We start from the raw sequence: 27,125 nt of genomic DNA on the forward strand, positions 1-27,125 counted from the left end.
CTTGCAGTCCAAGGGACTCTCAAGAGTCTTCTCCAACACCACAGTTCAAAATCATCAATTCTTCGGCGTTCAGTCTTCTTCACAGTCCAACTCTCACATCCATACATGACCACAGGAAAAACCATAGCCTTGACTAGACGAACCTTTGTTGGCAAAGTAATGTCTCTGCTTTTGAATATGCTATCTAGGTTGGTCATAACTTTCCTTCCAAGGAGTAAGCGTCTTTTAATTTCATGGCTGCAGTCACCATCGGCAGTGATTTTGGAGCCCCCAAAAATAAAGTCTGACACTGTTTCCACTGTTTCCCCATCTATTTCCCATGAAGTGATGGGACCGGATGCCATGATCTTCATTTTCTGAATGTTGAGCTTTAAGCCAACTTTTTCACTCTCCTCTTTCACTTTCATCAAGAGGCTTTTGAGTTCCTCTTCACTTTCTGCCATAAGGGTGGTGTCATCTGCATATCTGAGGTTATTGATATTTCTCCTGGCAATCTTGATTCCAGCTTGTGTTTCTTCCAGCCCAGCGTTTCTCATGATGTACTCTGCATATAAGTTAAATAAGCAGGGTGACAATATACAGCCTTGACGTACTCCTGTTCCTATTTAGAATCAGTCTGTTGTTCCATGTCCAGGTCTAACTGTTGGTTCCTGACCTGCATATAGGTTTCTCAAGAGGCAGGTCAGGTGGTCTGGTATTCCCATCTCTTTCGGAATTTTCCATAGTTTATTGTGGTCCACACAGTCAAAGGCTTTGGCATAGTCAATAAAGCAGAAATAGATGTTTTTCTGGAACTCTCTTGCTTTTTCCATGATCCAGTGGATGTTGGCAATTAGATCTCTGGTTCCTCTGCCTTTTCTAAAACCAGCTTGAACATCAGGAAGTTCACGGTTCACATATTGCTGAAGCCTGGCTTGGAGAATTTTGAGCATTACTTTACTAGCGTGTGAGATGAGTGCAATTGTGTGGTAGTTTGAGCATTCTTTGGCATTGCCTTTCTTTGGGATTGGAATGAATATTGACCTTTTCCAGTCCTGTGGCCACTGCTGAGTTTTCCAAATTTGCTGGCATATTGAGTGCAGCACTTTCACAGCGTCATCTTTCAGGATTTGAAATAGCTCAACTGGAATTCCATCACCTCCACTAGCTTTGTTTGTAGTGATGCTTTCTAAGGCCCACTTGACTTCACATTCCAGGATGTCTGGCTCTAGGTCAGTGATCACACCATCGTGATTATCTGGGTCGTGAAGATCTTTTTTGTACAGTTCTTCTGTGTATTCCTGCCACCTCTTCTTAATATCTTCTGCTTCTGTTAGGTCCATACCATTTCTGTCCTTTATCGAGCCCATCTTTGCATGAAATGTTCCCTTGGTATCTCTAATTTTCTTGAAGAGATCCCTAGTCTTTCCCATTCTGTTGTTTTCCTCTATTTCTTTGCATTGATTGCTGAAGAAGGCTTTCTTATCTTTTCTTGCTATTCTTTGGAACTCTGCATTCAGATGCTTATATCTTTCCTTTTCTCCTTTGCTTTTCTCTTCTCTTCTTTTCACAGCTATTTGTAAGGCCTCCCCAGACAGCCATTTTGCTTTTTTGCATTTCTTTTCCATGGGGATGGTCTTGATCCCTGTCTCCTGTACAATGTCATGAACCTCATTCCATAGTTCATCAGGCACTCTATCTATCAGATCTAGGCCCTTAAATCTATTTCTCACTTCCACTGTATAATCATAAGGGATTCGATTTAGGTCATACCTGAATGGTCTAGTGGTTTTCCCTACTTTCTTCAATTTAAGTCTGAATTTGGCAAAAAGGAGTTCATGATCTGAGCCACAGTCAGCTCCTGGTCTTGTTTTTGTTGACTGTATAGAGCTTCTCCATCTTTGGCTGCAAAGAATATAATCAATCTGATTTCGGTGTTGACCATCTTGTGATGTCCATGTGTAGAGTCTTCTCTTGTGTTGTTGGAAGAGGGTGTTTGTTATGACCAGTGCATTTTCTTGGTAAAACTCTATTAGTCTTTGCCCTGCTTCATTCAGTATTCCAAGGCTAAATTTGCCTGTTCCTCCAGGTGTTTCTTGACTTCCTACTTTTGCATTCCAGTCCCCTATAATGAAAAGGACATCTTTTTTGGGTGTTAGTTCTAAAAGGTCTTGTAGGTCTTCATAGAACCATTCAACTTCAGCTTCTTAAATGTCCTGCAAAATCACCCCAGTTGAGGACCACTGTTTCAGAGTCTCTTCTATCAGTGAGAGTCTGTGAATGTTTTTGTTTTTCTCTTTTCTATGTACCAAATATATCAAAATCAGTGCACAATCAGTAGGTTGGGAGGACAAAAGGAAAGGATTGAGAAGGAATAGATCTTTATTGAGTTTACCATATTCCATGACAATCTTAGAGGTGGGGAGTTTTATTTTACAAGTAAGAAACTTGAGACTCAGAATAGTCATGCAACTGATGAGTAGCATAGCTGTGGGGCTTAGATGTGGACCTGCTTGACAAACTCTGTCTTCTTCCACCCTGTGCTCCCCTGCTTTTACCTGAGTTTGTCTCTCATTGCCTTTAAACTTGACTCTTACGTGAACCTGCCTCCTTTCATGAGCCCCACATGCAAATCTGAGGGTATTTCAGTATAGTTGGCCCTTTGTATCCATAGGTTTTGCATCTGCAGATTCAGCCAACCACATATCAAATGTATTCAGAAAAGAAAAATAGATCTAGAAATTTCCAAAATGCAAAACTTCAGTTTTTTTCTTTGGCAACTATTTATATAGGATTTACATTGCATTAGGTATTATGAATCATCTAGAGATAGTTAAAAGTGTATGGGAGTATGTGTGTAGCTTATATGCAAATACTAGACCATTTTTGACCTACCTTTTGAGAAAACTGTATACATGTCGGGAAGCAACAGTTAGAACTGGACATGGAACAACAGACTGGTTCCAAATAGGGAAAGGAATATGTTAAGGCTGTATATTGTCACCCTGCTGATTTAACTTATATACAGAGAACATCATGAGAAACACTGGGCTGGAGGAAGCAGAAGCTGGAATCAAGATTTCTGGGAGAACTATCAATAACCTCAGATATGCAGATGACACCAACTTTATGGCAGAAAGGGAAGAAGGACTAAAGAGCCTCTTGATGAAAGTGAAAGAGGAGAGTGAAAAAGTTGGCTTAAAGCTCAACATTCAGAAAACTAAGATCATGGCATCCAGTCCCATCACTTCATGGCAAATAGATGGGGAAACAGTGGGCGACTTTATTTTTCAGGGCTCCAAAATCACTGCAGATGGTGATTGCAGCCATGAAATTAAAAGATGCTTACTCCTTGGAAGGAAAGTTACGACCAACCTAGACAGCATATTAAAAAGCAGAGATATTACTTTGCCAACAAAGGTTCGTCTAGTCAAGGCTATGGTTTTTCCAGTAGTCATGAATGGATGTGAGAGTTGGACTATAAAGAACGCTGAGCGCCAAAGAACTGATGCTTTTGAACTGTGGTGTTGGAGAAGACTCTTGAGAGTCCCTTGGACTGCAAGGAGATCCAACCAGTCCATTCTAAAGGAGATCAGTCCTGGGTGTTCATTGGAGGGACTGATGTTGAAGGTGAAACTCCAATACTTTGGCCACTTGATGCGGAGAGCTGACTCATTTGAAAAGACCCTGATGCTGGGAAAGATTGAGGGCAGGAGGAGAAGGGGATGACAGAGGATGAGATGGTTGGATGGCATCACCGACACAATGGACATAGGTTTGGGTGGACTGCAGGAGTTGGTGATGGACAGGGAGGCCTGGCGTGCTGCAGTTCATGGGGTCGTAAAGAGTCGGACACGACTAAGCTACTGAACTGAACTGAACTGAGACCATTTTATATGAAGGACTCGCGCATCCATGGATTTTGTTATCTGAAGGGGTCCTGGAACCTATTCCCCATGGATACCAAGGAACTACTGTATTTATTTCTTGTTAATTTCCACAGAGCTTCAGCTCAGTGTTCCCCTAAAAGAGCTAACCTAGAGCCTTATCAAAGAAGCCCACACAGTGATGCTTTGGCACTGAATTCTCTTAATGCTGTTGCTGCTGCTGCTAAGTCGCTTCAGTCGTGTCCGACTCTGTGCGACCCCAGAGACAGCAGCCCACCAGGCCCCACCGTCCCTGGGATTCTCCAGGCAAGAATACTGGAGTGGGTTGCCATTTCCTCGTCCAATGCACGAAAGTGAAAAGTGAAAGTGAAGTCACCCAGTTGTGTCCGACTCTTAGCGACCCCATGGACTGCAGCCTACCAGGCTCCTCCATCCATGGGATTTTCCAGGCAAGAGTACTGGAGTGGGTTGCCATTGCCTTTTCTTAATGCTACTCATGGCTTGTTCTCCACCCTACCCCACTTTATCAAGATATGATTAATATGTAACTTTGAATATATTTAAAGTGTGCAGTATGGTGACTTGCTGTATGTGCGTATTGTGAAACGAGTACAATGAAGTTAGTTAGTACCTGTTAGCTCACATAATTACCATTGTGGTGTGTGTGGGTGGTGAGAACATTTAAGGTCTCTCTTAGCAAGCAGATCTTAGAAGCTTTCATCAAAAGAAAAAATTTATAAGTATGTGTGCCGATGGATATTTTTGTGACAATTGTTTTGCAATATTTACAAATATCAAATCATTTTGTGGTATACCTGAGACAAATGTGGTAGTTGTATGTTAATTATATCTCAGTAAAAAGAGATCTACTCTTGCAGCAACTTTCAAGTATGTCATGCCGTATTGTTAACCATAGTCACCATGCTGTACCTCAGATCAGCAGAACTTATGCATCTTGTAGCTGCAAGGTTGTATCTTTTACCTCCATCTCATTTCTTCCACTCCATCCCCAGTAACCAAAATTCTTCTCTTTGTTTCTATGTAAGGTTTTTTTTTAGATTCCACATGTGAGATCATACTGTATTTGTTTTTCACCGTCTTACTGATTACACTTAGCATGGTGCCCTTAAGTTTCATCCATGTAGTTGCAAACGTCAGGATTTCCTTTTTTAAGTGACTGAATAATACTTCACTGTATATATATGTATGAATACCACATTTTCTTTCCTCATTCATTTGCTGATGGACAGAGGCTGTTTCTGTATCTTGGCTATTGTAAACAATGCTGCTGTGAACACAGAGGTGTGGATATTGCTTGAGGTGTGATTTAATTTCCTTTGGATATATATCCAAAAGTGGGATTACATGGTAGTTTTATTTGTAATTTTTTGAGGAACCGCCATACTGTTTTCCATAGTGGTTGTATCGATTTGCCTTCACATCAACAGTGCACAAAAGTTCTCTTGGTTCCACATTTTCACCAAAACTTGTTATCTCTTGCCTTTTTATTTTTATTTTTTTATTATTTTTTTAAAATACAAATTTATTTTAATTGGAGGTTAATTACTTTACAATATTGTATTGGTTTTGCCATACATCAACATGAATCCGTCACAGGTATACACGTGTTCCCCATCCTGAACCCCCCTCCCTGCTCCCTCCCCGTACCATCCCTCTGGGTCGTCCCAGTGCACCAGCCCCAAGCATCCAGTATCATGCATCGAACCTGGACTGGTGATTCGTTTCATACATGATATTATACAAGTTTCAATGCCATTCTCCCAAATCATCCCACCCTCTCCCTCTCTCACAGAGTTCAAAAGACTGTTCTATACATCTGTGTCTCTTTTGCTGTCTCACATACAGGTTACCATTACCATCATTCTAAATTCCATATATATGCGTTAGTATACTGTATTGGTGTTTTTCTTTCTGGCTTACTTCACTCTGTATAATTGGCTCCAGTTTCATCCACCTCATTAGAACTGATTCAAATGTATTCTTTTTAATGGCTGCGTAATACTCCATTGTGTATATTCTCTTGCTTTTTTAATAATAGCTCTAATGGCTTGGCAGCCCACTCCAGTACTCTTGCCTGGAAAATTCCATGGATGGAAGAGCCTGGTAGGCTACAGTCCATGGGGTTGCAAAGAGTTGGACATGACTGAGCGACTTCACTGCACTTCAGACATTACTGGGATCCATAAACCTGTGAATACCAATGGAACCATACAGTATTAGTGTGCTGTGCTGCTGTCATGCCTTCCTCCAGGATACAGGATTGATAATAACCGCAAAAATATCTATGCTTGCTCCTTTCTGTCCAAAAAGAACCTCTAGTTTTCTGTGCAACATCTCAGGAAGCCCAGGTCTTTCTGAGGGCCCTTTAGGACACCTCACCACTCAGTCTGACAGCTTCATCCACCATTGGGCATGTTCTTTTTTTTTTTCCTGTTTTGACCAGTTCAGAAATCTGCTAGGAGAAGGTTCATTGTCTCCAGAACTGGTAGAATCTCTTATGAATCATTACTTCCATCCAGGGTGCTTTGCCCAGGACCCCAGGGATGCCAGTCTTCAGGGACCCAGAAGGCACTTGCTCCATTTGAAGACAGAGCTGTTCTCCCTACTTTGGCTTGGGACTCAGCCCCTTGGAGGAACAGAGCGTTCCTAGCTTTAAGTAGGAGAAAGACTCTGATTCCAGTTATTCCAAACTTTGTTTCCTGGCCCCTAATTATCACTGCTTTGCCCAGAATGCACAAAATCTCTCAGGAAAATATTTCATTTTTTCTGAGCTCTTACCTTCTAGACACAGAAGTTCAAACCTGCCCAAAGTGAATAGACATCATTTTCTACCTGCAGGCTGCCATCCTAACAGATCCTTCTTTTTTTCCTCCCCAGTTGCCTGGGGCTTCCCAGGTGGTGCTAGTGGTAAAGAACCTGCCTGCTAATGCAGAACTAAGAGAAGAGATGCCGGTTTAATCCCTGGGTAGGGAAGATCCCCTGGAGGAGGAAATGACAACCCACTCCAGTATTCTTGCCTGAAAAATCCCACAACAGAGAAGCCTGGTGGGCTACAGTCCATGGGGTTGCAAAGAGTTGGATATGACTAAGGTGACTTAGCACAGCACAGTTGCCAAACAAAAGTCCCAGAACACACAGCAGCTATATAGCTCAGAGTGGGGAGGGAGCCTCCACGTAGTAGCCACCATGCCCTCCTACACAAAGGAACGAGGAGGTCTAACACTCAAATTGGGAAATGTCAATATTTCCTGAGCCATCACTGGAATCTTTTAAGCTGGAGTATGGGTAACTCTGACGATCTTAAGTGTGTTTGATTCATCTTTTAGGTTGGTTTGGCTAGTGGGGCCTGTTTAGTTCTCAGCTACTCAGGTTATATCTAGGACACCCCTGACCAGCTGCATTCGGGGTTATGATTGGAGAGCCTGGGAAACGTTTTTGTACACACCGGTGTTGGTGCACATGTAGATGGGTCTCGTGTCCCAGATCACGAGTCTCTAGGCTTAATCTGGGAAAAGTGGATCTAATGAGTGCCGTCCTTTCACTGCCCTCACGGGCCTGGGTGGGACAAGAAGAAGGGAGATGGGGTGTGGGATGCCCCAGGCAGTGGGGCAGAGATGGAGTGCTGACTAGGGCCTGTGGTGCTAGAAGGCAGCTCCCAGACCTGTCAGTCAAGACCCTGAGGTCTGCCCCTTGAGGTCCTTTGACTTAAAAACAGGATTTCTTAGAATTTCAGGCAGTGTTGCTACTGGTGTACATGGCACTGATTTGGTCATCTCTTTATCTTCCTTTCTCTTTTAAAAAAAATGTATTCATTTATTTGGCTGTGCTGGGTCTTTGTTGCAACGTGTAGAATCTTTGATCTTCCTTGGGGCCCAGGGGATCTGTGTGTGTGTGTGTGTGTGTGTGTGTGTTAAAGTTGCACTGGTGATAATGGTGAGGGACAGAGAGGCCTGGCGTGCTGTAGTCCATGGGGTCACAAAGAGTTAGACACGACTGGGTGACTGAACAAGAACAACAACAACAAAAGTTGTAGCATGTGGGATCTGGGCTTCCCAGGTGGCTCAGTGGTAAAGAATCTGTGTGGTGATGCAGAAGGTGGGGTTTGATCCCTGGGTCAGAAAGATCTCCTGGACAAGGAAATGGCAACCCACTCTAGTATTCTTGCTCAGGAAATCCCATGCACAGAGGAACCTGGTGAGCTACAGTCCATGGGATCCCCAAAGAGTTGGATACAATTTAGTGACTAAACAACGAATTCAGGATCTAGTTCCCTGTCCAGGGATCGAACCCAGATCCCCTGCATTGAGAGAGTGGAGTCTTAGCCACTGGACCACCAGGAAATTCCTGTTCTTAGTTTCCTTTTGCTCCTAAACTTGAACTTTGACGTCTAACCTCGTTTGACAGTGTGTGTTGAAGATTTAAATGCTGCTGCCAGATTCCCTGGCTTTATATGGCTTCTTTGAAATATTAGGTCTGCAGGAAGGAAGGCTCATCCTGGCACCTACAAATGGGCAGCTTCTCAGAGTGCTGAACACTGCTACTGTGCCTTATCCTGAGGGAATAAACTTTTGCTTTTTTTTAAAAAATGAGCATTCATGCTGCTACCTTATTTATCTGCCAAAGATTCGGACTTATCCTGCTGTCCCCATAGCAAGTATGTCTGGCATATGAATGTGTGTGTGGGGATGTATTTGTTATTGGCACCTCACCACTGTTGCATTCCCTGATGTCATGAAGTGTCACTTGATGCTGAGATGACATTTAATGCCACCTGGCATTAGGTAAGACAACATGATTAAAGTCATTCCCTCTGAAACTACAGCCTCAATATAGTCACCACTCACTAGGCTTCGAGCTAGTTCTTTTTTTTTTTTAATGTAAAATATTTACAGTAGATAGCTTTCATGAGTTGCTTTCCATTTCTTTGAAATAAAAGCATATGTTGACCCTAGTACTTGCAAATATCTTTAAAATATATTTTTTCGGCTTTTTATTTTATATTGGTAGAACAGTGTGATAGTTTCAGGTGGACAGCAAAGGGACTCGACCATACATATACATGTATCCATTCTCCCCCAAACTCCCCTCCCATCCAGGCTGCCACATAACCTTGAGCAGAGTTCCCTGTGCTACATAGTAAGACCCTGTTGGTTATCCATTTAACATACAGCAGTGTGTACGCTGGTTCTTGTGGGTAGAAGAAGTCACAGTTCAAGACTACCTGTTGTCTTGGAGGATCTGGGTGAAAATGAAAAAAAAAGCCTGTGAGTTTACAGTTTCCCAAAATAGTCATCACAGTGCATCTGCAAAGTACACACAAGAAATCAGCAGCATATGCGGAAGCTTTTGCATTCTGGTTTTCCTGATGATGCCAGGTTTCATTTTCTGGAGGAATGTTAGAAATGTTTCCCAGTCTCCGCTTAATCTTAGATTTTCTTGTCATGCTTCACAGATAAACCCACAAGTGGAGAAGTTTGGCAAATTGCTCATCCAGGAGGTCAACATCTCAGTTCTTCAGGTTCTAGGCAAGCAGTGGCTTTAAGCTGTTTTTTTACTCTTATTGAAACAAACTCTGGGGGAAAAAGTGTATATGGAAGGAAACTTGGATGTGAATGGTTTACTATGTTCGAACAAGATGCTCAGAGATTTGCTTGAAAAAAATGAAACCTGGAAATTTGAAGTTTGATGTCCCTGGGGCCATATGATAAATGCTGATGGTTGTGCAAGTTCCTGTTTTCTTTGAAAGACAGACCAGAATCTGAACTTGGAAGGGACCTGGCAGTCTTTTCTGGGGAGAGGAAACTTCTCAAAAGAAACATTGTGAGTGCTTTAAATATCTTTCCAGATGGGTGAATCACCTGAATGATGTTTAAGACCCAAAGTCACACATTTTGCCCACTAGCCTATGGTTCTGATTGTGTCTCTTTGAGTAATATTGTTTGATGTGCTGTTTCAAGTCAGTTTCCTAGCCAACAGAGCACTCTTTGGTCTTTTTATTTGTTCCCTAATTGTTTAGAAACATCCTCATTAAGAGACAAAATAAACATGTTTTCAGGTGCCACGCTGAAGGCAGGAATTGTGGGGAGATGGGAGGGAGAGAAGGGAGAAGAGAGAATGCACGTGGTCCTTCTTTGAGATAAAAGCCCGTCCCAGAAACAAAGGCTTTTGGAATACAAAAGCTCTTTGTACACCGAGCACGTCTGCTGTTACAGATGAACCCTCTCCAATGGCTGCTATCAAACTTGTCATATTTTATTCATGAGTTGTGGTGTGCCTGGAAGAAATAAGAAAAGCAAAGCTCCAAATCATAATTATGGCATAAAAAAGATAAAATAGTTATTATTGTGACATTTTGGAAGAATTCTTAAATCTCTTCAGTAATTCATTTGAAAAAGTTGCACGGAACGGCTCGGTGTGTGGCACGTAATTTTGCTGGTCGGAGCTCCTGGGCTCAATTACAACCGGACCCACACTGACAGACTCTATGCCTACGGAGAATAAGAGCATAATTAAGGAGAGGGCAACCGTGCTGGTTACACATAAATAGAAACGCTGATGGGTATCTTTGCATTTATCATGCTTACGTGATTGCTCTGTGGTTGATCAACGTATAGTATTCCCGTGTTTTTATTTTTATCTTTTTTTAATAGACTGTGAGGTTTGGATTGTGTGGTATGCCTTGTATGGGGAGATTTCAGGGAATAGTGGCAGAAAAAGCCCACTTAAAAGTATGCCTTACACCCTTTAGGTGTTGGGGGACAGCAACAAAGCGTTTAGGAAGGAAGCTGTTGGTTTACATCATGAATTTGAAAAAGTAAGCTTAAGTGCTTTTTAAAAAAGACATGTCCTTGGTGTCCATATGTTTGTTCTACTGTGTCTGTGTCTCTATTTCTGCTTTGCAAATACAATCATCTCTACCATATATTCATTAATATCTGATATTTGTTTCTTTTTTCTGAGTTACTTCACTCTGTATGACAGGCTCTAGGTCCAATAAAAAATAATGTAGAAAAAGATGCCAATTTCATTGAAAAAGGTAAAAAAGGCCCACAGTTATTTCAGTGGCTTCCTCTGCTAACACAGAGCTTGGGTGCTCCTCATTTATTTCCTAATTTGATTGGGGGCAGGAGGAGAAGGGGACGACAGAGGATGAGATGGCTGGATGGCATTACCGACTCGATGGACGTGAGTTTGAGTGAACTCCGGGAGTTGGTGATGGACAGGGAGGCCTGGCGTGCTGTGATTCATGGGGTTGCAAAGAGTTGGACACGACTGAGCGACTGAACTGAACTGAACCGATCCTGAGATACCTACCAACCCACTCCATCCTTATGCTCCGTATGTCTCCCCATCTTTGGCCCAAATTATTGATGGATTTAGTGTAAGCTATTTACTCACTCAGGATTTATTTTCATCATATAAGGTTCTCTCCACCTGCCCACACTGCTGGATTGTAAGTGACTTGGAGTCAGTAAGAGAAAGTCTTCCAACCATAGTTTCCGCACATGCCCAACTTGTGTGGTGTTGTCTGACCTGGCACTCAGAGAGGGAAGAAAGTGATGGTGATGAGCATTTCCCAAAACTGTTCATATAGATGAGTACATGTATTTGTCACATGGATTCTGTGATACATGTTTCATCATTGTGTGTGTGCACACGTGCTACTCGCTATTTAATGGAGGAGAAAGTGAGTTTCAGGCTGACTGAATGACCTGTCACTCAGCTACCAACTGCCAGGACTGATGTTGGATCCTTGATCTCCTGATCCCAAATTCTACTTCCACACAGGGCTGTACTTCCCAACCTTTTTCACATTGTAGCGCATAAGGAAAATGGCTCTGTTTGTATACGACACTGGGGAGAAGACAAAGGGCTGCTCTTTTTGCCCAAAGTACTCTTCCTGGCCACACCAAGGGCTGAGAGCACCCATATCTCAGTGATACCTGTACTGAAGCCACAGCATCTGTGGAGAAGCACCTGAGTGAGCTGGGAAGACCTGTGAGAGCAGAGGATGGAGGCTTAGTGTGGGGCCTGGGTATATAGAGAATATGTGGTATTAGTACATGCTAGAGCCTTGCTGGCAGAGAAGGCAATGGCAGCCCACTCCAGTACTCTTGCCTGGAAAATCCCATGGGTGGAGGAGCCTGGTAGGCTGCAGTCCATGGGGTCGCTAAGAGTCGGACACGACTGAGCGCCTTCACTTTCACTTTTCACTTTCATGCATTGGAGAAGGAGATGGCAGCCCACTCCAGTGTTCTTGCCTGGAGAATCCCAGGGACGGGGGAGCCTGGTGGGCTGCCGTCTATGGGGTCTCACAGAGTTGGACAGGACTGAAGCGACTCAGCAGCAGAGCCTTGCTGAGGAGGGATCTTGCAGTCCCAGGTGTGTGGAGGGTCAGCCACTGAGCCTGTGCACCTTCGAGAGGATACAGCCAGCCGGTGACCCTGTGTACTGTCCTGCGTCTCCTCATTGCTGCATTCACTGCTTTGTTACCAATGGGAATGTGGGCCCTGTTGCCAGATCATTGACTTTTTTGCTGTAGATCTGGATCATTAGATGAAATCTGAGAGTTTTTGTACTTTTATTGATTCTAACACACACATAGTCACATTTTTGTTCTTTTGTAATAAATTATTGGTCTAATGACCAACAGTGTCATTGTTGATATCTTTTGGTTTTCTTGGTAGGATGTGTATAATCTTGTATCTTGTAATCAGTGACACCTTGGACTTGAAGAAATGTGGTAGGTAGGTTGGGAGAGTGGTGGGTGACATGGGGGCTAAACTAACCTTCTGCACTGTGTCTGACAAGAGGGGGCTCAGTTTATCACCTTGGACCTGGAGCCAGGAGGGTGCTCAGGACTCAATTCTCAGCAGTGGCTACTTCTCACCATCACTTGGGACACATAAAATAAATCCTGATGCCAACTCCACCCTAGATTACTTTGCTAGGTCTCTGGGGGTGAGGTACCTCAAAAGAGAAGGCCTTCATCTGCCTAGGCATTTATGAGCTGCAGGTATCATTGGAAAGGAGAAACACAGGGTGGCTGGTACTTAGGGCTTGGCAGAGGTTTCCCTGGCAGTGGGCTTTTCACTGCGTATTTCATGCAGAAGCCAGACACAGCATCCTTTCTGGTATTAACTTTAAATCGAAGATCTCACCATAATTAGAAAGCTGCCCAGCCCGTAAGTGTGTTCTTCAGAGTGTGTGCTGGGGCCAGGGCAATCTTGGGAATGCAGCTTCTTGGACTTTTGCTTTGTTTCTTTTCTTTTTAAAAAATTTGTATTTCTTTATGGCTGTGCTGGATCTTCGTTGCTGTGCGGGCTTTTCTGTAGCTGCGGCAAGCGTGGGCTATTCTCTAGTTGCAGCGTGCAGGCTTCTTATTGCAGTGGCTTCTCTCGTTGCAGTCCAGACTTCAGTAGTTACAGCTCCCAGGCTCTAGACCACAGGCTCAACAGTTGTGGGGCATGGGCTTAGTTGCTCTGTGGCATGTGGAATCTTCCTAGATCAGGGATTGAACCTGTGTTTCCTGCATGCATAGGCAGATTCTTTACCACTGAGTCACCAGGGAAGCCCTGTTTTTTTCTTTTTAAAAATTAAAAAAAAAAATTGTACTGGCAAAGAGTTGGACACAACTGAATCAACATGGTATACATACTTGATTTATACTGTTTTAATTTCTGCTATACAGCAAAGTGATTCAGTTACACTTATATATATTCTTTTAAAATATTCTTTTCCATGATGGTTTACCATGGGATATTGACTGTAGTTCTCTGTGCTATACAGTAGGGCCTTATAGCTTATCCATTCTCTATGTAATAGTTGTTGCTGTTTTGTCACTAAGTCATGTCCAACTCTTTTGTGACCCCATGGACTGTAGCTCACCAGGTTCCTCTGTCCATGGACTTTTCCAACCAAGAATCCTGGGGCAGGTAGCCATTCCCTTCTCCAGGGGATCTTCTCGACCTAGGGATCAAACCTGGGTCTCCTGCAGTGGCAGGTAGGTTCTTTACCACTGAGCCACCAGGGAAACCCATATATAATAGTTTGTATATGCTAATGTCAACCTTCTACTCTATTCTTCCCTCAGCCCCTTCCCCATTGGCAACTGCAAGTCTGTTTTCTATGCTAGGCTTCTGCTTTGAATATTGCTTTTTTCCATATGTAACTTTGGAATCCTGTCTCTTTCAGTCTTGGAATGACTGGCTCGAGAACAATTTTTTTTTTTTTTTGAGCCCTTATCTTGAAGGTGCCTCTAAAGCTCATTTATACATCGATCAATCAGCAGGCATTAAGTGTGATTCTGCTTTGCCGCATGTGCCAGCCACTCTGCTGGGTCCTGACTGCACAAGAGGAACATGTAGGGTGCTCTCCCCTTGGGGGCCCTAGATCCAGGTGCAGGGAGGAGAGAACCAGGAACATAGTGTATTCATTAGTTCATTCAACAAATATTTATTGCACACCCAAGTGATGGGCACTGTTCTGGCTAGATGTGAGAGATGTAGCAGAGAAAAGACAGAGTCTCTCAGTTCATGAAGCTTTGGTTCCAGCAGAGATAGGGGATCACAGTGAAGAAGTATACTCATAAATTATTAACTATAGATAGTCATAGAGACTATGCAGAACATAAAATAGCAATACTTAAGAGAGAAAGAGAGGGAGAGAATTGACTCTAGGTAGGATTATGGAGAAGACTTCCTTGCAGAGATGTTATTTGAGCTGATGCCTGGATGAAGAAGTCAGCCATGCAAAGATAATGATATTATTCCCGATCACTTACATGGTTAGTGGTGAACACTTTTTAGGTGCTAGACATTGTTCTAAATTCTTTATGTTTGTTAATTCATTTTATTCTCAAAACAATCCATAATAATCCTACAAGGGAGATAGGTATTATGGGCCCAATTTTACAGAAGGGAAAACAGGTTAAATAACCCCATTATTTATATGGTCAAGGTTAGGTGCAGTAAGTGGCAAAGTTGAGAATTGAATCCAGGCTGATTTGCTCCCAGAACTGACATTTTTGGAAGAGCTGATACAAAAACCCTTGGATCAAACAAGCTGAAGGGGCACAAGGGTGGCCTGTGTGGGTGAAGGTACCAGAGGAGGTCGGAGAGCGTGGCCAAAGTAAAAGCTTGGTCTTTGTTTCAGCCCCGGCAGCAGCACCAAGCCATGCAGCGTCTTTCAGTCATTATAAGAGTTAGGGTCTTTTTTCACTTGCACTGGTGAAAAATGCAAGGACCTCCCCCCCTCCAAAGACACTTATGTCCTAATCCCCAGAACCTGTGATTGTTAATTTACATGATAAAAATAGCTTTGAAGATGTGATTAAGTGAAGGATCTTCAGGTGGGGAGGCTAGCCTGCATTATCCAGCTGGGCCCAATGCAATCACAAGCATCCCTATAAGAAGGAAACAGAGAGTTAAGTCAGGGAGAGTGAGTGATGTGCAGAAGAAGGCGGAGAGAGATGGTAAGGTGCTGCAAAACTGACTTTGAGGAGTAGGAAGGGGACGTGAACCAAGGCAAGCTGGAAAAGGCAAGGTAAGTGTATTTTCCCCTAGAGCTCCTGGAGGGTGGCAGGGTGGTCCTGCCCACATTTTAGTTTTGTTCCAGTGAAACCCATTTCAGGCTTCTGACCTCCAGAACCATAAGATTATGACTTTGTGTTGTTTTAAGCACTGAGTTTGCAGGCATATGTTCCAGAAGCAACAGGAAACAACTACAGGCAGCTATTTGAGAGTTTAAAGAAAGGAGTTGAGGTGGTTGTTAGGATGTGATTTAAGTTTGGAAAGGATTTTCTTGTTGCTCCAATTGCTACATGAGAGAAAGTCAGAAAGCAGGGGAGAAGAGGAAAGACACAGACAGAACCAAGTGGGCGTTTGGAGGCTGCTGCAGCGTGGTAGGCAAGAGGATGGAGAGTCCAGGTGGTGATAGGGGCAGAGCTCAGGGCTGGCTGGATGTGCTGGAGACACCCTGACAATAAGAGAGCAGGCAGAGGAGGGCGTGAAGGAGCCTCAGGATGGCTGCAGAGGTGGGAGGAATGCCAGAAGAATTAGGTGCCTAAAAGAGTGCCTGAAAGAGGAGGGAGAGGACAACATTGGAGGTTGCTGAGAGGTCAATTAGGTGGAGGATGGAGAACTGGCCATTGCATTTAGCAAGATGCAGAATGTAAGATGGATCACAGTGTGCGGTACTGGTCCGCGCAGCTACGGATACTGGCTGGAGTCTTTGTCCAGACCAAGTTTGTCTTACCAGGCCACAGAGAGCAGGCTCGGTAAGTACGCATTCGAATGGGTGAAGAATTTTGGAGTGAAGGGGTGGGAGAAGCCCTTTGAATTGAGGGCTCCAGAGCTTCGTGGACTTAGAGGGCTTGGGCTGGGCCTCAAGAGGAGATGGGCAGGATTTGGATAGGTGTGGAGAAGGTGGCTGGAACTCTGGGTGGGAGAAGAGTTGAGATCGCACCGCATTCATGTGCTTTGTACTCCCAGGGCTCGGCTGCGAGCACTTGTCCAAGGATCAGCTACCGACCAACCTCCACTCGTGGTGGAGGGCGGGGTTTTCAGGTCATTCGAGGCTGAGAAAAATATCTGCTGACTAAGTCAGATCACACTCAGGTAGAAAAGATTGCTTGGAAACCTACCGAGCACCCTTTGAGAAGAATTATCATGAAGATGCTATTTAATATACCGAAGGCATACTTTACTCAAGTGACTCGGCATGGTTACCCTAGGACAGGCCAGATCCAAATTATTTCCAGTGGTGATCAAAAGCCAGTTTTCTCCCAAATTGATATTTTCTTTCTTTTTTTTTTTTAAAAAAGGCTTCAGTAAATGGGGATTGTAATTTGAGCCCTTGGTTGTAGATTGCTTTTGGGAGGGCAGTTGTGGGGAATTGGTGAGAAGAATCCAGTAGTTGGAATGCAGTTGACTTTGAGTTCAGGCAAGCAGCAGCTCCAACAGTTTGTTCTAAGGGTGACATTAATGTTAAATAGGATCGGAAAACATCTCTGAAGGGGTCAGTTTTCAAGTCTGTGAGAAACCATACCAAGGGCCCTTTGCTGCACAAGTGCCCACATTTCCTGGAGCTTCTGTTCAAAGCCTGGAGTTTCAGGGGCCCAGAGAGCTCTGCTGCCCCTCCTCAGGACAGAGTTTGAAAGGCCAATAATTACTCACTTTTTCCAGGAATCGGGAAGCACGCCCAGTGGCCAACACAGATAGATAAATAGTGAGGGAGACCTTCCCAGCAGTGATTCTGGAACTAATTAGCTAACAAGGCATGTAATTAGATTAAAACGTGTGATCTACGAGCTGACGATGTGCTTTTTAGGACAGCGAAAATAAAGGAGCTGAAAAGAAAGCATTCCACCGAGGAGTTCCAAGTTACTGTCCCTTTGAAAATATTCAGGACACTTGAAATAATAGAGCAAAGAGAACTTCTCTGGCGGCCATGCCGGCAAGTGTGTGCCCCGACAGGTGGTCAGCATCAGGCTGGGGAGGGGAAGTGCTGAGCAGAGAGGGTACCTAATTCATCACTTAGTTCTTGCTGTGTTACCTGGGGCTGGTGCTTCTCTTTGTTGTGGGAAAGATTTCCTTTTCTCTCCTTCCCACAGCATAGTGAGATGTTCCTATATTACTTTCTTGGCATGTATAGTGACCAGGTCTTCCCTACCTTAATAGACCAATTATTTCTGGAATGACCTTCTGTAGCTCTCGTCTTTTTTCCTTCCACCAAGCTGGAGAGAAAGAAAAATTAAATTAAAAAAAAAATTGCTGTATTGTGAGGCATGTGGGATCTTAGTCCCCTGACCAGGGATTGAACCCAGGTCCTCGGCAGTGAGAGCACAGAGTCTTAACCACTGCACCGCTGGGTAATTCCTGAAATCCCACATGTGAGCTTTGCCAAGCTCCCTCCCTCTCCCCAGGTGCAGACTTCTGCAATGCAGACCCCCAGTGTGGAGTCATAACCCTTTACCTCTTACCACTGGGGCCCCAATGGAGTAGATTTTACTTCTGGCCCTCCCCTCATTCCCTACTACTCATTCATTCCTTTACCTCTGTCTGAGGTAATTCTACCCTGTTGGTCCCAAGTGCAAAGTTTGTGCAGTTTCTGGGGTAAAATATTGGAAGCCACCAAAATAATTTCTCGCTGAGCGTCTCCCAGTTTGCTAATTAATATTATTTTGGTCGTTGCAGTCTTGTGAAGTTGGAACAATTTCCCAGAGGCTGGAAGTCAGACATTCATCCACAGAACCAACTAAATTCCTTGCATGTGAGAGATAAGACTGTTTCATCAGGAGTACTTTCCTGTGGTTTGATACTTAGCTTTCCTGGTGGCTCAGATGGTAAAGAATCTGCCTGTAATGCAGGAGACTGGAGTTCGAGCCCTGGGTTGGGTAGATCCCCTGGAGAAGGGAACGGCTACTTGCTCCAGTATTCTTGCCTGGAGAATTCCATGGACAGAGTAGCCTGGCAGGCTATAGTGCATGGCTTTGCAAAGGGTCAGACCTGACTGAGGTTGTGGACTTTGAAGAGGGCTTTCTGGCCTGATAAACAGGGGAGCTTGGATTCCTGATAGAAAAGTTATGTGATAAAGATACCTTCAGTCAGACACATGCTTAGAGCTGTTTGCATATCTTCAGTGAGGAGATGCTAGCTTTGTTTTGAAGCTGGAAAGAGAAATAGCCAGGGTTGTTTTCCATCAGGCTGCGTACGGGCTTATCTGGAAGAGCGTTGCTTTCTGTTCACTGATGCCATAACTGTCTCTCTGCGCACAGAGCCACAGGAACTTACCTTTGAAACATTAGCTGTTCACCCTCATAATTGCTCCATCCTCTAATTTAATGAAAACCCATTAAACTGAAACAATAATTAAAATGAGACATCATCTCTGTAGGAGGTTTGCATATTAAAATCACAGTGCATTTCAATGCAGGCAGATTTTTATTCTTGAACAGCATTTGAAGCAACATGTAAAAATGATTTATAATGAATAATCATAAATTAGAGAGCTGCGGTCGAGCATGATGCCTGACTGTTTACTGTTGAGTTGGAGTAGATATGGCAAGGTCAAGGCCAGTGTAGCATTGAAAATGTCTCTCTTAAGCCTGAGAGTTGGGACTGCACAAAAGGGAACCAATCCTATTTGGGTCAGCCCCCTGCTCCAGACTTTTCAAGCAGGCTGGTGAGTGTACTTAGTATATGCGGCAGTTGAGAGTTTTGGAGGAGGAGTGCCCCTTACATAGGGGAGAGCTGGCATTGGAGTGGAGTGGAGAAGTTTAAAGATTCTTTGGGAACTGGGAATTCATACAGAAATACCCAGAAAGAGCTGAAAAGATTTTGGGCAAATTATGTAACTTCTACAAGCCAGAGATTTCTTATCCTGAAAGGTTATTAATGCCTACCTAGTGGTTTTTTTTTTTGGCGGGGGGTGGAGGGGGGGTGCGGAACTTCCCTGGTGGCTCAGACAGTAACGCGTCTGCCTACAATGTGAGAGACCTGGGTTCAGTCCCTGGGTCAGGAAGATCTCCTGGAGAAGGAAATGGCAACCCACTCCAGTATTCTTGCCTAGAAAATCCCATGGACAGAGGAGCTTGGTAGGCTGTAGTCCATGGGCTCGCAAAGAGGCAGACATGACTGAATGACTTCACTAGTGGGTTTTTGGGCTTGCCAGGTGGCGCTACTGGTAAAGAACCTGCCTGTCAATGCGGGAAATGTAAGAGATGTGGATTCCATCCCTGGGTTGGGAAGATCCCCTGGAGGGGGGCATGGCAAACCACTCCAGTATTCTTGCCTGGAATATTCCATGGACAGAGGAGCTTGGAGGGCTACAGTCCATAGGGTTGCAAAGAGTTGAACATTTTGGACACTGAAGCGACTTAGACACACATGCATGCTTGCACAATGGATTATTATGAATGTGAAATGTGATCCTGTGTGTGAACCCACTGCTGCTGCTGCTAAGTCGCTTCAGTCGTGTCCAACTCTGTGCGACCCCATAGACGGCAGCCCACCAGGCTCCCCCATCCCTGGGATTCTCCAGGCAAGAACACTGGAGTGGGTTGCCATTTCCTTCTCCAATCCATGAAAGTGAAAAGTGAAAGTGAAGTCGCTCAGTTGTGTCAGACTCTTCGGTAAATGTTAAAGCTCAGACTTCCCATGTGTAGATTTCTAAGCTGTCTTTCCAAAGCGACTCAGAAATGATGTCCTAAAGGGAGGCTAGCGGGGAGGAAATACAGAGCACAAGCTATGTAGTGGGCACACTCCGTGACTCCTTACTGAGCCCGGCCATGTGGGTGGTATTACCGCTGTGTTACAGGTGGGTCAACTCAAGGATGAAGGAAGGAAGCTAAGTCACCTAAAATCTCACAGAGGCTCCATGGTGGAGCTGGTATTCAGGCACCAGTTGGGCTGAGATGAGTGGTCATGGCTGAGAGGCAGTGGTGAGTCGTGGTTGACAGTAGACAGATCCGAGTTTGAAATCCAGCGGCAATACTTAAATACAGAGCTTCTTAACTCTTTATACCTCATTTATAAGATGGGAATAACAATACTGACATTGCTGGGTGGCAGGTGAGGACTGAATTAGGAAGTATATTTAAGCCCGTTGCTTCAATAGATTAAATATATTTAAGTGTATTTATTCTAGCACATAGCAAAAATTCAAAGATGTTTGGATGTTGGTTGGTTGGCTAGACCTAGATTGGATTCACAGGAAGCTTCATAGGCTCTGCCAGCTTTTTAAGAGGAGAGGGTTAGAACTGACCACTCACCACGCCTCCAGCCATGGCTGGTGACCCTTGCTCACTTGCCCGTTGTCCTCCTGCTGGGCCACAGCAATAACCCGCCATGACTGCAGGGCTCTCCTGGCAGGGTAGGGACTGGCATAGTTTTGTACACCCCCATCCTCTAGGTCTCAGGGCCTGCCCTAGCTGTTTTCCAAATAAACAATTGGGCAGTGCTTCCCCTGTGGCAGACACTGTTTTGAGAGCTACTGCTTTTATGGGAAAGATGGGATTTTATTCCCATTTTACAGATGAGGAGGCTGAGGCACAGAGAGGTTATTGGGTCCATGGTCACATATCTGGTATGTGGGGAAGCTGGAATCTGAGCCAGTCAGTCTCCATAGTCTGAGTGCTTAACCACTACCCTGCACTGCCCCTTTCTGGTCCTGTTTCAGGCTATTCTAGCCTTGTCTTCCCTCCTAAGAATTCCCACGTTGCTTCTGCCTCTGAACTGAACAACTGAGCAGTTTCCATTCGTCTATGTTTGTGTCTTTATTACTCGATGCTTAGCCCCTGGCAGATAAAAGATGTGTCTCAAGTTTTGTGTCCATAGTTCCTGGTTCAGAAGAGTGCTCAATAAAGGTTTTCAAGGTGAGGAATTAATGAGCGAATGATTGGAAGAATGGCTGAGTAGTTGGCAGAGGGCAGGGCACAGGACTGTCCTCACGTCTTCTGCAGGAACCCAGAGAGCATTGTGTGCTAGGACAGCCGCCTGCATTTGACAGCCTCTGTGCATCAGGATGTGGTGGGCATCCCTCTGCAGCCTTGGACTCTTGATGGCGACTGTAGATTAAAATGACACTTGACTCAACTGCTAGTTATTACAGAAATAGACCTCAAATCTCATCAGCCTGAGCTGTTATGAACTGCGGGGAGGGGTGTGGGTCTGTGTTGAAATGCCCCAGAAGGCCATTCTGGGAGCTGACCTGTCCCCCGCATTAAGGAGGGGAGTGGTATTCCATGGGAAGCCAGAGCTGGTTGAGCTTCACTGGAGTGGGGGTTAAGGGGGCTCTTATTGATTTAAAGAGGCACAATTTCATGATTGAAAGATGGAGAGTTGGCACTTACTTTCTTTTCAGATGCCCTTTTTGCTTCTCCTGTTTCTATAATGTGCTCTTATATTTTTAGCATAAAATTGATTGTTTTTTTCCTTACAATAATTCTCAGAGGAGATCTGGAAAATTGAGACATGGTGAAAGAAGAAAAATATCACCCAGATTAGCTTCCAAAGTTAACATTTTGATTGAAGGCCACTTGTATCTTTCTGCTATGCATCACTAAATACATTTTTATATACTTGATATGTCATTATGCAGGCAGTTGTGTCTCTGTTTGATATTATTGCCTAGGAATTTTCTGTTATTCTAATACTTTTGATGTTATATTATCCTATGTAATTTTCCATTGGTTATATGCAGTCTAATTTATAACCGTTCCCTAGGTAGCTTTTTTGCTACACAGTGAAGTATTCCCTCCTCTCACCCCTCTAGTTTTAATGAGATGTAATTGGCATATCACATTGTATTAAAGTGTACAGCATAATGATTTGATGTATGTATACTGCAAAATGATTACCTCAATAAGCTTAGTTAACATTCATCACCTCGCATAATTACATTTTTTTTCTATGATGAGGACTTAAGATCTACTCTTAGCAACCTTCAAATATATAATACGGTATTAACTACAGTCACCATGCTGTGCACTACATCCCTAGAACTACTTATCTTAGAACTGCACGTTTGTAGTTTACACAATGCAGCCTTTATTAAAAAAACTTTATCAGACTTTTTTGCTTTCCTGTCCTGTGATTCAGATGGAGTTGGCATTCATGCTTTATCTCTCTGTTTTGAGGATTCCACTGAGATGGGGGTGGAGGTGTGAGGATTATGGAGGGAGACTTGGTCACTGGTAGGTTATGGTGCTAATATAGGGAGACAGGGGGCTTCCTAGGTGGCGTTAGTAGTAAAGAATCTGCCTGCCAATGCAGGAGACACAGAGAAGCGGGTTCAATTCCTGGGTCTGGGAAGATCTCCTAGAGGAGGAAATGGCAATCCACTCAAGTATTCTTCACTGGAGAACTCCATGGACAGAAGAGCATGGTGGGCTATAGTGCATGAGGTAGCAAAGGGTTGGACATGGCTGAGCACACATAGGGAGGCAGCCTGAAGAGGAGTGGTTTGCTGACTTCTTAGTGACCAGGAGATGCACTGATTTTCCTTATTGGTATTTTTAAATGTTGAGAAGAGGAGTTCGGTTCCCCCACCATGCCCATCTAATTAGTAAAATCATGGGGACATCTGAATCTCTTGAGTCACATAGGAGTTTTAAAAAATTAGCACCATGTGTCACAGGATTCTTTGGGTTTAGTCTCTGAATGAGCTAGGGGTGCTCTGCTGGCTTTATTATTCCTTAGGCAGCTTATTATTTTAAAGGAATTTTTCTCTGCAGGTTGGGGTTATAATTGAGTGTCTTTGGTAAACCTCTTCTGTTGGGTCCCAGACTTTGGAATCAAGATATATTACTAGTACAGCAAATAGCTTTTGAGGTTTCACCACATACCAGGCACAATGCTGAGTGCGAGTATCTATTGATAAACCATTTTCTATGGAATTTAGTGCAGTGGGCATGATAGTCGTTAATGAAGTGATGGCACAATATAATGATTATTCACATAAAATCTTGATATTTATAAGAAGTCCAATGATTGCAACATAGGGAATACAAGGTCTGGATGGTCAGGGAAAGATGGTCTGAGGAGTAACAATTAAGTTGGTATTCACAGAAGCGAGAAGGGAGGGAGGTCACTGCAGATGGAATGTACCAGGGTGGGAAGGACCCCGGCCCTGGGAGGAAAAGACAGGAGCTTGTGTGGCTGGAGTGCAGGACGAGGTGGGTAGGAGACAGGAAAAGAGAATGAACGCGAACATAAGCAGGGGAGCCAGGCGAATGCCATGGAGTGTTCTGATCGACTCTGCCGAGGACTCAGTTTTTTCTCTAGTCATGGGCTGTGTGACTTTGGGCAAGCCATTCTCTGTGCTCAGAGTTTGACTCTCTGTGCCTCAGTTTCCTTACCTATAAAATGGGAGAATGTTATTTAGCTCAGCGGTTGTACAAATAGATTGTTCATAAATATTTCCTGAGTGAATAGTGCCAGGCACTGGGTATATGATGATTTGCCCCTTTCCCACATGTACCAAGCCTGAGATTATACATACTGGCAAACAGTAGGCCTGGCAGTGAAGAGTGTAGCATATGGAACCAGCCTGCCAGGTTTGAATCTCAGAACCATGGACTCCTAGCCCAATATCTTTTCAGAAAATTATTTAAACTCTGTAAAACTTAGTTTTCTCAAATGTAAAGTGGGAAAAATAGTAATGGCTATTCCTCAGATTATTGTAATTAGAGAATATGTGTCAAGTAGTTAACTCTGCCCTTGTACCCTAATATGCCATAGACATATTTGCTTTTTATTATTTTGACTTCTGAAGCTAATGGACGTTTAATGGGATATTATTGTGAACTTGTTAGTGGAGACAGGAATCCCTTACATATTAAGTGGGAGGCTCTTGGTGTTCCTACTACTTTCTGCTTGTGATTTCAGCTGCTTTGAAAGTGCTTAGATCAGTAGCATCTGAAGTTCTCAGAGAAGGGCCCCAGGACCCAACAGCGGACACGTACCTCTCTCCACACAGCAGCGCTTGCCCTCTGGAGAGTTGGCAGTTCTGAAATGGCAAGTTTCCTCTCTACTTAGAAATGAAAAGCCGACTGTCATTTCAATTTAGCAAGTGTTGCTTTACCTTTCAGGGCAATCTTAACCACAAGCTTATGTGGGACTCAGGCTAGAAGGATGCGCCATGTCTATAGCAAGATTCTGCCACGTGTTGAAGTTCTTAGTGCACACATGCTGTGATTACCAAGATATCGCCTGAATTCATCAGTCAAGGCTGCCCTGGTGTGTTTGTTTTGTCCTATTTCTGCATTTTTGCTCTCTTGACTCACTGATCAGGGGAGAGTTCCCTCCAATATTAGATTGAACAGTTGCTTTCCTTCTAACAGCTTCCCTTGGACTGCAAGGAGATCCAACCAGTCCATTCTGAAGGAGATCAGCCCTGGGATTTCTTTGGAAGGAATGATGCTAAAGCTGAAACTCCAGTACTTTGGCCACCTCATGCGAAGAGTTGACTCATTGGAAAAGACTCTGATGCTGGGAGGGATTGCGGGCAGGAGGAGAAGGGGACGACAGAGGATGAGATGGCTGGATGACATCACTGACTCAATGGACATGAGTCTGGGTGAACTCCGGGAGTTGGTGATGGACAGGGAGGCCTGGCGTGCTGCGATTCATGGGGTCGCAAAGAGTCGGACACGACTGAGTGATCTGATCTGAACAGCTTTAGGGAGAGAGGCTTGCAAAGAAAGAAGAATGCTAGGATAATGGGAAATATGTGGGTAATGAAAGCTTCAAAGCGATCTACAAGGAATGCCCTCTTCTCTCTGTTTCTCCTGTCTAGTAAATGCTGGTTCATCTTTTCGACTCAGCCTCAAAGATGCATCTTATGTGACGTCATCCCCAGGCCCCCTTCCTCTTTTTGTGGCTTGGTTTTCACCAAGTAACTGTCTTGCTTATGTAGTTATCCTTGATGGCAGAAATTGTGTGTTGACCTTTTTGCTGGTACCTGGCACAGAGTAAACACAGGTATGTTTGCTGACAATGAAAATCATCACCTTTCTTACACTGTTTGTCAAGGAAAAGGGAAATGAAGTTGCTTCTAGATTAGGTAGAGAAGAGCTTGTGAATAGCACTGTTTAATTTCTTTCCTGCTCCACTCCTCAGCCTCCTTCCTTCACCTAGCATGGTTTCAGTGATGGTTGATCATCATATTAGCATTTTTAGTCTTTCTTGAAAATTGACTAAGTAGAGCCATTTCATCCTAGGAAGGAAAAAGCACTTAACCCTTGCTGCTGAGTTAGCACTTCTTAACTAAATCAGGCAAAACCTCTTGAGTATTTGGAATGAAATTGTCTTTTCTCTCTGTTTTTTAAAGTGTAAAATGTTCACTGTAAGTGGTGGTTATGTAGGAAATTAGCTTGGTGCACTGGTAGCCTCCAAGTATACTCCCTGCTGCTGCTAAGTCGCTTTAGTCGTGTCTGACTCTGTGCGACCCCATAGACGGCAGCCCACCAGGCTCCCCCGTCCCTGGGATTCTCCAGGCACAAACACTGGAGTGGGTTGCCATTTCCTTCTCCAGTGTATGAAAGTGAAAAGTGAAAGTGAAGTCGCTCAGTCGTGTCCGACTCTTTGTGACCCTGTGGACTGCAGCCTACCAGGCTCCTCCGTCCATAGGCTTTTCCAGGCAAGAGTACTGAGTGGGGTGCCATTGCCTTCTCCGAAGTATACTCCAGAAGTCACAAAATTGAAAGCCTCACAGGTAGGCCAAATTCAGGTGTTTGAATCATGTGGCTTATCAAATCAATTAAAAATACCCAGATCAGATCAGATCAGTCTCGTCTGACTATTTGCGACCCCATGAATCGCAGCACGCCAGGGCTCCCTGTCCATCACCAACTCCCGGAGTTCACCCAGACTCACGTCCATTGAGTCAGTGATGTCATCCAGCCATCTCATCCTCTGTCGTCCCCTTCTCCTCCTGCCCGCAATCCCTCCCAGCATCAGAGTCTTTTCCAATGAGTCAACTCTTCGCATGAGGTGGCCAAAGTACTGGAGTTTCAGCTTTAGCATCATTCCTTCCAAAGAAATCCCAGGGCTGATCTCCTTCAGAATGGACTGGTTGGATCTCCTTGCAGTCCAAGGGACTCTCAAGAATCTTCTCCAACACCACACTTCAAAAGCATCAATTCTTCGGCGCTCAGCCTTCTTCACAGTCCAACTCTCACATCCATACATGACCACAGGAAAAACCATAGCCTTGACTAGACGAACCTTTGTTGGCAAAGTAATGTCTCTGCTTTTGAATACACTATCTAGGTTGGTCATAACTTTCCTTCCAAGGAGTAAGCGTCTTTTAATTTCATGGCTGCAGTCACCATTGGCAGTGATTTTGGAGCCCAGAAAAATAAAGTCTGACACTGTTTCCACTGTTTCCCCATCTATTACCCATGAAGTGGTGGGACTGGATGCCATGATCTTCGTTTTCTGAATGTTGAGCTTTAAGCCAACTTTTTCACTCTCCTCTTCAACTTTCATCAAGAGGCTTTTGAGTTCCTCTTCACTTTCTGCCATAAGGGTGGTGTCATCTTCATATCTGAGGTTACTGATAGTTCTCCCGGCAGTCTTGGTTCCAGCTTGTGTTTCTTCCAGTCCAGTGTTTCTCATGATGTACTCTGCATATAAGTTAAATAAGCAGGGTGACAATATACAGCCTTGACATACTCCTTTTTCTATTTGGAACCAGTCTGTTGTTCCATGTCCAGTTCTAACTGTTGCTTCCTGA

General features: G+C 44.1%; 1 protein-coding gene across 2 annotated transcripts in view; it reads left to right on the forward strand.

Moving 5' to 3' along the window:
* NELL1 (neural EGFL like 1) overlaps nt 1-27,125 on the forward strand; it is a 1,034,994-nt gene that overhangs the window by 74,351 nt on the left and 933,518 nt on the right. Inside the window, exon 1 of one of the 2 annotated variants that reach the window (XR_008714599.1) lies at nt 15,279-15,431. The exons of the other annotated variant lie outside the window; for it this stretch is intronic. The gene's annotated coding sequence lies outside the window, so the exon portion shown is untranslated. Of the gene's footprint in view, nt 1-15,278; nt 15,432-27,125 lie in introns of those variants that run through there. 2 annotated transcript variants of the gene reach the window in all.

Source organism: Bubalus kerabau, chromosome 5 (assembly GCF_029407905.1).
Source record: "Bubalus kerabau isolate K-KA32 ecotype Philippines breed swamp buffalo chromosome 5, PCC_UOA_SB_1v2, whole genome shotgun sequence".
Taxonomy (NCBI): Eukaryota; Metazoa; Chordata; class Mammalia; order Artiodactyla; family Bovidae; genus Bubalus; species Bubalus kerabau.